Genomic DNA, 14,384 nt, shown 5'->3' on the forward strand with positions numbered 1-14,384 from the left:
AGAATCACTTAGGTTAGAGCAGAACAGAGCCGAGTCCAAACTCCAGACCAGCCTTTTACTTTAGAGAGGTTACTCAATAAACCTTTTGCATCTATAAAGTGAGCATCATAAAGCCACTTATCTCTGGGTTTGTTTAAAGATTAGGAAAACAATGTTAAAAGAGGTCCAAAGCAGTGCATAAGGAAGAATGCTCGAAGTGGTAGCAATCATTGTTGAAAAGGGGCAATTATCATATTACTTTAGATCCAGGAAAAAGGCTTGTGGAATCCATTGCCTTTACTTTGTGTCTGGGAAAACTGAAACTCCACAAGAGGAGACATGACTCACCAAAGCCTGTCCCATTAGTTCATTGATTGCAGGTTTCCTGACATCCACTGTGATCTCCTGGCCATGGCACCACTGTTTCCTATGAAAGTGTCACTGACGGACAAACAACAGAAAGCCAAGCCATTTGGAGATTATGATGGTCATTTGACTTACAGAGCATCTGTAGAGCCCTGAAGTTTTGAGCATGTCCCCTGGTGGTCGCCAGTATTCCTACTCACTAATCCCACTGGACTTTGAATAGCTTGAGGATTTTATTGCCATTTGAGTCATCTATAGGAAAATGAGGGTCAGTTTTTGGTGATGTGATTTCAGAGCAAATTTGGAAAGAAGTATTTTTTAGCCTCCCTTCCATGTCCTTCTCGGAAGGTCTAGAGTGACTATGGGTACCTCCTTGGATCAAGGATGGTGGGTAGGCCCATTATTATGGGAAGAACCTAATTCCTAATTATTCTTCCTAATTCCTAATAGTCTTTAGCAATGATGACTCTAATGTCAAATCTCATTAGTGAATTGGAAGATAAATATTACGTTCTTTTAAAAATAAAGTATATGGTGGGTATTAGAGAGGGCACGGATTGCATGGAGCACTGGGTGTGGTGCAAAAACAATGAATACTGTTACACTGAAAAGAAATAAAAAAATAAAGTATATGGATCATAGAGAATAGTTAATTCTCTAATTTTTGTAGAATCTACTAGGAAATGTAGGGAGACTGTGGCTATGCTTTTAGTGTTCAAAGAGGTATTGTCTCATAATAAATGAGATGTCTTGAAGAAAACCTATCACCACTACCAACACTACCACTAAGTGGGACTTCAGTAGAAGATCAAAGGGAGGAGAAAACAAATATTTTTTGAGTACCAAACATGTGCCATACAACTTGCCATGCTTTAGAAATGTAACTATTTGATTATGTTTATTTTCCTCTGAAAGCTCTGTGAGGGTATGGCTCTATGTGTCTTATCGACATCAGTAATGAACATAGTGCCCAAAACATCTTTCAGTGTTTGTTGAAGAATAAAGTTCTCAATAAATGATCTTTTAAAATCATTATGGTCACCTTGTAAATTGGGAGTTATTATCCCCACTTTGTAGATGAGAATGCCAATATTTAGAGGAGTTAAATCATGTGTCCATTGTGCTGGTGGTAGATGGAACTCCATGATTTCTGAGTCCACTCTGTTTCCACTGTGACACATGGCCAGATTCTTCATGGAAGACATCTCTACTTGTATTTTATGCTATAGAATGGTGGGCGTTTCTCTCCAATTATGATTTCCTATAGATTGAGGGGAAATGGTTTTATCATGGATAATTACAAAGCAGAGTAGTTTAAGATAAAAGAAACCTCCTGGCTTGACTCTTGATTCTTGATAGCTCATTCACATAACAATTGGGAAAGGCCACAGTTCCTTGCCAGCTGTTGGTAGGAAGTCTCAATTTTTTACCACATGGACATCTCCATAAGGCTGCTTAAGTGCGATCACACCATGTTAGCTGTCTTCCCCTAGTGTGAACTGAGTTACTGATATAGCCCACGCTCAAGGTGGTGAATTAGCCTTCACCATTTGAAGGGAGGAATATCAATGAATTGGTGGACATGTTTTAAAACCACCAAAATGGGTTAGGTAGGCCATGTTTTGTAATCTGCCACTCAAATATTTTATTTCAATTCCCCATAGATATTGTCAAAAAAGGAGGAGGGGCTTTGGTGTTAACAAACCAGTCTTTGAACCCTGGATATATGTTCAGTGTCTCTAAGCCTTGTTTCTCAACCATAAAATGAAGATCATATAAAGTCAACTTCACAGGTTTGCTGGTAGGTTTGCAGGTTATAGAGATAAAGATGTTAGTACCATGTCTGGCACAAAGTAAGTGTTCAAAAAATGGACTCACTTCTGTTCTATTACAAGACAACTCTCCCTTTCCCCACTTCTCAAATATAAGTTTAAGTCAGGATATGAAAATCACACACACACACGCACACACACACACACACACACACACAGTGGTTCCCAAGCCCATTCTGCTTCTACCATGTCATACTGCTAGCATCTGCATGGGAGCCATTAACCTCTATACTATGGAATATAGTTTCTTTTTTTTTTCCCTCAAGTTTCAGATATTTATTATTCAGTGTAAACCCCAACACAATACACCACCATGATTTTGTGCATTTAGGGGGAAATATTTCCTGCATAAGTGATAAATTGTGCAGATGGCTTCTGGAAGACCTTCATTCTAAGCAGCTTTAGAGTGAAACATTTCATTTAGGAGTCTGGACCTTCTTTCTTCAGTTTGCTGTAATCTACATTCACTGAGTAGAACTTGTATTGGTGATTGAGCCTCCTTTTGTTCCAGGTTTCTGGGTTATTCTTTCTATCCCAACTGACATCTGGATTGAACAACACCAGGTGCAAGAACCAGTCTGCTCCAGTACTACCTGCCCCAATAAATATGAAGAGGGGAACCAAGCACAGATGCTTCTTGGCCGGCCAATGATCTGGCATAACATAGTTGCAGCAGAGGAGGCCTGTCTAGGAGAAGAAAGAACTCAATGAGAAGGCCCGGCACTAAGTAATCCTTACCTGGAATACAGTTTCTTGTGACAAAAATTAGATTCCAGAATTGGGATACAAGTTGGAAAGGGAACTTAAATGTTCCCCAGTCTTGCCTAAATTCTCAAACTTATTGGCCACTCTCGAATGTTTCTAGTAAGAGAAACACAGGGTTAGTTCTAGATGCTTCCACTTGTGACCTCGACAACCTGAGCTCCCTTTTCTAAAAGAGTGATATGCTCTCTTTCAACTTTGTTGTGAAGTTTAAGTCTGATGATGTGTGTAACTTAACTCAATAAACAGTAGTTATTACTCTCATCATGTTATGGTTAGCTTCATTTAAGGTCTAAAATATTTTAAATACCATCCGGAAAAATTATGTGTATTTGGGGGCAAGGGTAGGTGTACTACCTTTTCCTAAGAATTGTAAAATGTGCTTGCCAATTTACATAGATTATTTCAATTTATTCCCCCCAAAAAAAAATTAGAGACCTATATTCTTATTCCCATTTAGCAGATAAAGAAATAGGAGGTAAGTTGGTTGGCCTAAGCCTCATGGTACCTAGACTTGACCCTGGGAAGCTGACACAATGCTCTCTGCTTTATTGACTATATTAGAACAAGGGCAGTGTGGACTCAGAGATGAGCTGAATTCTTGACCTGCTGACTGATCATTTGACTACATAATACAAATAAGAATTAATAATCCATGGAATCAAGGGTTGTGTTTAGTTTAGTACAATAATAATATTAGGAGATACTACAGGCCAGGCACAGGCAGGACTAGATAGGGGGGCAAAAAGGTTAAAGAGGGTTCTATGGGAATGTAGAGGTAGAGGAGAAGCACAAAACTCACTATAACGTTTCATTTTTTGTCTCCAGATAATGACAGAGAGACAACCCTTTTGAACTAGATGATGGATGGAAAGCCAGCTCATGTTACTAAGACACACACTTGTAGTAAACTCTGAAGACTGTCAGCTTAGGGGCGTTGACACTGATGAAATTCCTGATGAAACTATGTTGGATGATTACAGAGTCAAGCTGTTAGAAATCACGATATCACAGCTGAACAATTTCCTTGGTTTGCTCTATGTCATTTATCACCATTGTTTGTCTTGGTTGTTGGTATTAACATCAATTATTTAACATAATGCACATTTTCCTCCCTAGCCCTCTTTCCTGTCTGGCATGTGGAATCTCTTGCTATTAAACTGAGGGGCAGGTAGAAACATTAGTCCTTCTTACATCATTGTTTCCTCTGAACTAAGCTTTTTGGGGGGGTGGGGGTGAAGGTAAATTGGAAAAAGCCAGTCTAACTTGGATAAAGATTGTTTTTCTTGCTCTCTGTGAATTTTTCCAGTTGTCATTTAAGTTTCTGTTCCTCTGGGGTTGGGCCTCAACTAGAACAATGGTGGTGTGAGGTAGAGAAGCAGGCGGGTATGTTAAATCTAAAATGATTAGAAGCTGCGATACTTGGAATGGCAGAAACAGCTATTTGTGTCCCCAGATCTGTTCCCCCTCTCTGACTTAGTATCATAACCTCATTGTTATGGGACAGCAGGCATCCAGCTAAAAGACTGTATTTACTAGTCTCTCAGAACTCTAAGATATGGGTAAGGAATATCAACAGGAGTGTAATGTAAAATTTGGAGGAAGACTGATTAAAGGTAATTAAATTTGTTAGAAATTCCCCTTCTCACTCTACCCTATGGCCCTTTCCTTCTGCTACCCTATACCATGGGCATGATAATTGTGCTCTAGGAGCCCTCTTGAGCTGTGAGGTGACATTAGGTTGGAAGTTGCAACTAATATGGTGAGCAGAATGAGGGGTCTTGGATCCCTGATGACTATAATGCCTGCTTATGGGGCTCAGAGGTGCTACCTCTTTTATGGAAGTGGTAAACAGCTGAGTTATTTAAATAATCATTTTTATTTATTTGTTGTTTAGGTTTTCTCTTACAGGCAGCTGATCTGAATCCTAACAGATAAATTTAGGGGTGACTAGGTAAATGGGAGGGAGGGTCAGAGCTGGTTACTCCCAGGTTCTTGCCTTAGGTGACCATGTTGGTGGTGGTCCTATTCAGTGAGAAAGGACACACGAAGAGGAAAAACAAGAAGGTGAGAAGAGGAAATATGTATGGTCTTGGGCACAGTAAATTCAAAGGGACCATGGGACAGTGAGGCAAAAGAATCCCACAGGTAGCTGTATGTAAGTATTAGGTGCTATGAAGTGTTAAAAAGGAAACAGAAAGAGACTTGGCCATAACTACCATGTGTGTGATAGGTAAAGCCACTGGGTGATATACAGATATGCATACATAATTGTGATTCTAGGCAGGATGTTGTAGATGTACCACCAAGGATCCATTTTTATTACTCTGCTCCCAGGTAGTTGTATTTTGATAAGATGCCAAATAAATGAAAATTTTAAAGCAGTTAGTTTCAGTTTCTAATGAATCTAAGGCAGATACTGTTGCCAAGCAAAGTTTCTAATCAGTGTGAGATACTAGTGTTGCCACAGTAAGTTGATAGAATTTTAGCCACATCAAAGCCCTGTGATGTTTGAATGTATGTGTCCTAATCACAAGCAAGTAAGTGATTTCCAGTAGGGTTGTAAAATATTGAAACTGACTCATGGAATCCCCTTAACACTGATAGGGAGTAATCAAGTAGTGGACAGAGCATGGATCTAAGACTTAGACCAGATTGGGTGACTATATTGGCTCTAACAGATTCTACCTACACTATCTTAATGTCTCAGCTCCATTTCCTAAGAGGAAAAATGCAGGAATGCTTTCTTTCACACTGCTGTTGCTAGAAACAGCACTGCTGTTAGAAATACAAGATGTCACATTTAAAGCCTCCGAACAGTACCTGGCATGTGAGAGACCTGTAATTCTTCATCCCATTTGGTGATTGGGAAATTGAAGCTATAGGGATTAGGGCTCATTGTTTAGATGTCTCCTGTCTGAAGTTCCCATTCTCAGGGGATTTTCTTGACCAGAAGCCAAAACACTTTAATAGAAAAAAAAAATGAAATGGGGGAGAATATGTACATCATACAACTCCAGGGGATGTCACTTACATTTAATTATGCTAACAGCTGTTCCTAGAGTTGAGCAGTGTGCAACCTCCATAACTGTATCCAGCAGTCCTGTTTGGAGCCACTCTTCAAACAAAACAAAACAAAACAACCCAAAAAGCAAAACAGAAAAAAAAAAAAAAAACCCACAATTTTTTTTCAATAATAATACGTGTTATCCTTTGAAATAAGAGGATGCAGAGTCACCATTGCATTTTGTCTTTACTGCCCTGTATTGAGGTTATGCATCCCTAGGCTTCTTAAAGTCTCACTTTCCTTGTTCTCTGCCACACACTTAGTGCTCTTCACCTTCTCATTTTTGCCTTTTTCTTTGGCACATGCCAAATGTTACCTCCTCTAGTTTCCTTCCCTGCAAGATCTGGGCGATATCAAGTATTCCATCTTTTGGATTGCCATGAAAGCTTGGTCATACTTTTGTTTTTGTCCTTGAGCTAAAGCCCAAACTCCTCAGTCTGTTTTAGGAGGCCCAGTACAGTGATCACCTCTTCAGCTTTATCTCCTGACACATCCATTCCATGATATACCCAGAATCAACACATTCTACTCATATCAATTTAGACTTTGTGTTTAATTTGAGCCAGGAGAAGAGCATTTTGCCATCAATTGGGATCTATTCCTGAATGGGAGTACATGTGATCCTACCCATGGGTATATGGTACAAACATCCTTTCTTAACCCTGTCATATGTTTCATGCTTTAAAACCTCTAGTCTCATGGCACCAGCTAGATATATGTGGCTATTTAAATTTAATTAAAATTAAATGAAACTAAAAATTGAGTTCCTCAGTTGCACTAGCCACATTTCAAGGGCTCAATAGTTACATGTGGCTACTATTACCACAGGACATCACAGATGGAGGCATTTAATTCATTGCAGAGAGTTCTACGGGATAATGCTACTATAGACTTTTCAAATGTTTGCAAGAAAAAGTACCTTAGAGTCTTATTACTCAAAATATTGTCCCAAGACTAGCTACAACTGTATCACCTGGTTGCTCATTAAAAATGCAGAGCCTTAGATGTACTAAGTCACAGCAACTGAATCAGAATCTGTGTTGGAACAAGATTCCAGGTGACCTGCATGGGTGTGCAAGGTTGGAAATCACTGCCTTAAGGATCACTGATGTCAGCCATCTTACTTTGAATGTCCTCAGAGTTTTCACCTGCACAGTAAAAGCCCAGAGAGCCTTAAAGATTGATGGTATCTGGGTCTCTTCCCTGGAGTGTATGATATACTTGTTCTGGAGCAGTCTTGGTACTAGGAGTTTTAAAAGCTCACCGGGTAACTCCCATATGCAGCCAGGATTGAGAACCAAGGCAAGAAGACTCAGAGAAGGACATTGATGGGCAGTGGTTTCTAGTTATAGACTCACTAATTTTCCTGACTTCAAGTCCAGTGCTCATTCTGCTGTAGCATCTAGCCTCACCCTCATCAAAAAGAATTCTAGAGGAGCAATGTGTACTGATCAGGCTTTTTATTTCCTTGTTTTTGTTTTTGTTTTTGTTTTTTTTCCCTTTTTTTCTCCTCTTAAAACAATCATCCTGATATCCCCAAGTGGAGGTAAAACAGGGACTGCATTGTAATTGCTTGCTAATGTCAAATTGATGGCTGATGGATTTGCCATCTACAGAGGCCTTGCCTTTAACATCCAATGCCTGGTGTGGAGCTTGCCACCCTCCTGGTGGAGATCAATATTCTATTATGGAAGCAGCTGGCTGGTAGACATATCAGGCCTCACCTCTTGCCTGTAGGCACACTGGCTCTGTGAAGAATTCAGGTCAGACTTGTGAGAGCTATGGGTGAGGGAGCCACTAATCAGCCCACTAGAGCCCCACACTTCCTCTGGGTTAGGTTTATGCGGGGGCACAGTGGTACAGCCATAGCCCTGCATATTATGAGGGCCTGCAGGCCAGACAGACAGCCTGGCCATCATCCCATCATGTCCAGTCAGCTAAGTGTTCTGCAGCAATCAGCCTCAGACTTGCCTACCAGAGACTGCTAGGAGGGAAAAAAGAGAAAGAGACTTCATAGACATTACTCATTCCCTCTGTCCACCCTCCTCTCTTCTAGTCTGTCTCTCTCTACAGGTGAAGTAGAGTGGAGAGCAGTTGAGCAACAATAGTGGCAGTCATAGTGACCTATATTATTGAACGTTAACAATGTGCTAGGAAATCTAAGTTCTTTTGTTAATTTTCTTGTTGAATTCCTATAATAATACTGTACAATAGGGCTTGGTTTTACAGATAGGAAAGTTCAGGATCAGAAAGCTTATGTGACTTGGTCAAAGTCACACATCAAGAAGTGTAGAGCTGGCAGGTAAACCTAGATCTGCCATTCAGCAGGGCTCATGCTCTTTGCGACAATGTAGTTTGGTTTTCCAAAACCTGTGTGTGAAGGTCCTCCGGTATGCATGAGGAAAAGAAAACTGCTGGACGGGCAGCATCATAATGACTACCCACATTGCACTGTAACAGTTACTATTTGATTTTTTAAATGTGGGTATAATTTATAAACATACTTTTTGCCAATCTTAGGGTACCATCTGATTTTTTTTTTTCTTTTTTGCACTTGTATAGACCTGTGTAACCACAACTTAGGTCAAGAAATAAGAATGTGTCCATCTTCCCAGATATTTCTTCACAACTCCTTCCTAGTTTCCACACAAGAGAGAACTGATATTGTGATTTTGGTCAGTATAGATTAGTTTGCCTCATCTTGAACTTCATATAAATTGGAGCACACCATATGTCCTCTTTGTGTCTGGTTTCTTTCACTTAATTTATTTTTGAGACTCACCCACATTGTAGCAAGGATCAACAATTCCCTTTTGTTGCTGTAGAGTAACCCATTGTATGGATACATCACAATCTGTTTTCCATTATCCTGTTGATGAACATCAGAGGTGGGTCCCCCTAGACTATAAATGCCCACAGGACAAAACAAGATTTTCCCTGATAACTGCGTTCACTTCAACCAAAACTCTACCACTCTTATCACCACCTTACTTCATGGGGTTGCTAGCATAGTTATCTCACACAGGGAAGGGTTTTGAAAATGCTTGTTCATGGATGGGCTTGGTGAGTGAGAGTCTAGAGTCTTACTGAAGTATCTTTAGCCTCAGATAAAGCTGAGGAGCTTTCTATAAGCAGTTTTTCAGAGAGATTATCTTAGCCCTTGGGGCTACTATATCAGATTATGGATAGGGTGACCTATAAACAATAGAAATTTATCTCTCAGAGTTCTAGAGGCAGGGAAGTCCAAGATCAAGGTGGGGACAGATTCAGTGTCTGGTGAGGATCACTTCCTGGTTCATAGAGGGTTGTCTTCTCACTGTGTCCTCAAAAGACACAAGGGGCAAAGTAGCTCCCTGGGCTCTCCTTTATAAAGGTACTAATTCCATTGATAAGGGCTCTGCTCTCATGACTCATCACCTCCCAAAAGCCCCATCTCCTAATATCATCACATTGGGGGTTAGGTTTCAACATATGAATTTTGTAGGGGGAGATGCAGGCATTCACTCTGTAGCAAAGATCATCCTATTTTCAAATCAATTCCTTCCAAGGAAAATTAAGAGGGGGACCTCGACCACTGGCATTCTTGGCGTGGCAGTGCAGGGATACTAATGGAATCCAGAGACAAGTATTTCACGGAGCTATGTAACCAGAATGAGCAGAGAGATTTCTTTGTTTCCTCAACTGGAAAATGAGAATAATATAACCAGCTCTGCCTCAAACTACAGATATTTATAAGAAGAGGTATTACTGCAAAATTCTTCATAAGTCACAGTGGACTTTGCCAGTCATTAGTATGATAAACCAAATATCCAAATCCACCGTTCCCTCTAGTGTTTCTTCAAAGCCCTTTCTTTGGCATGCTCAATAAATGCACCTGCTGTCTATCAGTTTGGGAACTGCGACAGCAGAGGTAGCTCGGGGAGCAACCCAATGTCCTATCATATTAAAGAACGTGAGGCCACTTAGAAAACAGGTGAGCCTTGCATCTTCCATTTACCTTTCCAGATGACATCTCCACCTCACCCCCAACCCTGAGTTCCTTCCCATGAGACTGACTTAAGTAGACTAAACTAATAGGTTCCCATGTTTCTGGTGGCTGGAGGGTGGTTGGAGAGTGGAATTGGCATGGTTATTCCTCTGTTCCCTCCCTGCAGGCTTATCTTTACCAAAGCCCTCAGCTCCTGATTCCATCCAGCCCTCTCTGGCTCTAGGTTCCAATGAATATTATTTGCCCTTGATCCTTCTGACCTTGGGGTATTAAGTCGATAACTAATTGGAGTACTGTGATATTCCTTAGGGTTTCTTGATACCCTGTTCACATCTTTGCAAATAGTGTCTTTTATTTTATTTTTTTCATACATTTAAAAAAATTATTTTGTTTTTTCAATGTTCCAAGATTCATTGTTTATGCACTACACCCAGTGTTCCATGCAATACGTGCCCTCCTTAGTACCCACCACCAGGCTCACCTAACTCCCCACCCACTCCTCTCCAAAACCCTCAGTTTGTTTCTTAGAGTCCACAGTCTCTCATGGTTTGTCTTCCCCTCCAATTTCTTCTAATTCACTTTTCTTTACTTCTCCTAATGTCCCCCTTGTTATTCCTTATGTTCCACAAGTAAGTGAAACCATATGATAATTGACTCTCTCTGCTTGACTTTTAAAATTTTTCTTCAAATAATCCTAATTTGAGTGTGTCTTCTGTTTCTGGCTGGGGCTCTGACTGATACATTAACCTGAACAACTTTACAAAGATTTGTTTCCCCAAAACACCTGACGATGACTTTCTTCTCCTTATTTTTCTTTATTACCTAAAAGAATTCTGGGGAATATATTCTCTCTCTCTCTCTTTTTTTTTTTCTATCCACTAAGGCTTCCAAAGCCAGTTTTCATAGAATTCTTGAACTTTTTGAACATAGCACAACTCTTTCCATTATACTAAAAAGTAGAATAGTGGCTTATCAAGGACATGCCATAAGCCTACATATTTGGAGATGGCCTACTTGGGTCAGGGATGGAAACTCCATAAAGTATCTATCCTTGATGGGTCAGAATTTTGAAACTTGGCCTCAGGATAAAACTTTGGTGAGCCAGGATAGACCAGACGTCTATGCAGTGGAGTGCTACCATTTTCAACCATATAAGGTGGCCAAAGCTCTTACATCATGAATCATAGAAATGAGTCTGAAGGCCTGGTGTGGTCAATCTAATCCTTGTATTTAGAAACTGAATCACCTTCACTACTTAATTCAGTTTTGGGGAGGTGATTTAAGTGATAAAACCAATTACCTTAAGAGGGAAATCTTACTAATAAAATATTATTTCTAAAGCTCTTGTCACAGATGGCTAAGTTTATCCTGGGTTTTTACGAAATGAGGCTTTAAAGATATTTAATCATGTTAATATAAATATTTTTTTTCTTTCTCTTTCTCCTCTATCTTCATTTGTAAAATTGGGTCCCCCCTCACCATGTGGCTTTTACCTTCGAAGTGTACTTTATTCAGTGTCCTTTGTCTTCCTACTGTCAATGGACTAAATAAGGACTCTACAATCTCTCATTCATTTCAGTACAAAAGACTTTTAATGACTCTGCCACTGGTGTCCTTTTCTGTAATTCATCCTCTGTAATGTCACCAAGTATGCTTCTAATCAGAACCAATCATACCACACAGTCTTTCAATCATTGGTGTTCTAAAGCTTGTAACAATTTCCTGTATTTCACGCCATGACCTTCAAGTCTCTTTTCCCTGGAATGCTACTTGTCCTAGAAATAATGCCAAAAGTCAGTCACCAAAATGTGGGTTCATCTTTATTCTGTGACATCCTTAATTCAGGATAGTGAACAGAACATAAGTGGTATCATCATCGGTTAGGAAATGTTAGAACAGATACACCCACTAACCACCATCCTGTTCATGGGGCTCTACAGGGGTCAATGTTGACCTGTTTGCCTAATGTTACTCATGAAATGTTCTCAGAGTTTTTCTGCAAGTAAAGCAGATGTAACTCAAGGTGAGGTCTGCACAGGGGAAAACAGATTTAAGTAGAGATTTTGTAGTGTGAGGATATTTCCAAAAAATACCCTTATTTTGTGGAAGCATTATTCTCTCATTTAATTGATGAGAAAACTAATGTGAAGAGAGGTTAAATAGTCTGTGACTTAGCAGTCACTCAACTTCAAAGTACCTCAAGTAAATGTAGATTTTCACAAAATAAAGACAAAAGAAAGGGGGAGGCCAAGAATAGGATCTTTGTTTCTTGCTTCCCTTAGACCTGTGGCTTGATTTCTGCTCCATCTGACTCATGCCTCTTTTCAGGTCAGTTTTGTGATGTGTGGATTCCTGGCCCAACTGAAGAACTGTTTAGCCATACATGTGCTGGGTTTCCAGGTGCAGGAGGGATGGAGTCTATCAGATGTTTACCTTTTAACTTTGTGCGCAAGCACAGGTGTGTGTGGAATGCAGAAGGGGAATTCTTGGTGGAGAGGTCCATGCTAGCTTGAACCATCCGGTTCAGAACTAGCATTTTAAGTCATCTGAAGTTCAGAAAATTCAGACAAGGCTGGTTTAAGGAGGTGGGGACATCAAAGATAATGTACTTTTCTCTTAGGCAAAGAAAGAAAAACATTTTCTTTACAATTTCCTGCTCTTACAGCGCTCCTATCTTCACTGTATATCGAATGCCTGATGCATGCCAGCCTGAGTGCTAGGGAACAGAGATCAATGTGACCATCCATGTCCCTGAAGAACTTACCAGTTGTGAGTGAGAAAGACACCAATTATTGCAATACTGTGCACTACAGTTGATGGGCACGTATAATTCTCTGCAATACAGGGGAAGCGGGAAGGAAGGGAAAGGAGTAGTATTTCTGGAGTGTCTACTGGGTAGCAAATACCGTGTTTTTTTTTGCATTATATTTGTCTTGTGTAATCGTCACAACATTGCTGGAAGAACAATACAATTTCCCCCTGATTCTCAGAGAAGGAAAGCAGAGACATACAGCTAGGATTAAGAGTTCTTATTAAAGTTGCATTTGTCTGGTTCAAAAGCTTTGGCTTCCTCCACCGCCTCCCCACCCCAGATTTGCCAAAGGGTCTGGGACTGTCCCCATTCCCTTGGACACACCGTATGCTGATGGCTAAGGTGGGAGGGGTGATAGGCATTATAGGATGAGTAGGTTCAGGCTGTGAGAAGTCAAAGGAGCCAAGGAGCATGGAATCTTTGGGAAATGACCAGTCCTTCTCTGTGGTCAGAGAGTGAATTCCATTGGAGGAAGACAGGCGATAGGGGAGAGTGGGAAAGAAGAAGTGAGAGAGAGACTAACAATGCAGATGGTGTCTATTTGCAAAGGGCTTTATATCTGTAATGGCATCCTTCTTGTGCTAGGTAGACTGTAGTCTCAAAATTTTTGTTTATTTGCTTTATGTTAACAGCTAACATTCTATGCATTCCCCTTAACTTTTAGTAATGAAAGGGCATCATGAATGCCCATAGGCCAATGAGGTAAGAGCTGCAGTGGCAAAGATGTGAAAGAAGCCTGGATTCGTATCCATATGAGGTGCCCTTGTCTCTTGACCCACCATGTAGACCTATGTGAACCTTGGACTATTATTTAACCCCTTTGAGTTTCAGTTTCAGTTTGGGGACGCTCTTCAGTCCCACTAATAATAGAGCCAGTATTTCAAATAACATCATAGATCTGAATATGCCTTGACAATGAGACATTGTTGGGCAAATATTTGCTTCCCAGATTTTCGCATTAACGGTAGTTTATGGAGTCAAAGTCAATGCTCTTCTCCTTGACTAAATTTCTACTAGAAATAGAGTGAAAATGGTTTTTGAATTTCTTTTTTCTTTCTTTCTTTCTTTTCTTTTCTTTTCTTTTTTTTTTTTTGCAATTGTTCCGTAGAAGTTTTCTTTCGCTCCGTCAGTTAGTTGTAGACAGCTTTTGAAAGAAGGCTAGCCTAGGAGCCACTCCAGTCCTTGTGTGGCTGAGTCACTTGAGATGGAGAGAAAGTGTGACTTGCAGGAGCGGGAGGTGTAAGAAAGCTCACCCAGTAGCTTGGGTCACGGGTAAGGAGACTGAGACTCAGATGAAGAAATGTATTAGAGGTTATCCCCTAAGACAATCCCAGATGCAGATGCCAGTCCAGCTCTGTGGCTTTGAATACCTGTTCTTTCACTACGTTATGTCCCCTGCAGTAAAAGCACTTCTGAGTAAGTGGGTAGGGCTGTCAGTTAGGTTCAAGCCAGAGTTGAAGTGGAACTATGCACACGGGACATGAATGCCCTGTCGGGAACTTTGCTGTGGCTTTTACCAGCCAGCCCTCAGAATAAAACCCACCCAGAGCCAGTTAAAATCCGCCTTGGCCATAATGA

General features: G+C 40.4%; 1 pseudogene; it reads right to left on the bottom strand.

Annotated features, from left to right (window-relative positions):
- Positions 1–2,526: 2,526 nt before the first annotated feature.
- Positions 2,527–2,842, bottom strand: LOC125098712 (cytochrome c oxidase subunit NDUFA4-like; annotated as a pseudogene).
- Between the last annotated feature and the right edge of the window lie 11,542 nt (positions 2,843–14,384).

Source organism: Lutra lutra, chromosome 4 (genome assembly GCF_902655055.1).
Source record: "Lutra lutra chromosome 4, mLutLut1.2, whole genome shotgun sequence".
NCBI lineage: Eukaryota > Metazoa > Chordata > Mammalia > Carnivora > Mustelidae > Lutra > Lutra lutra.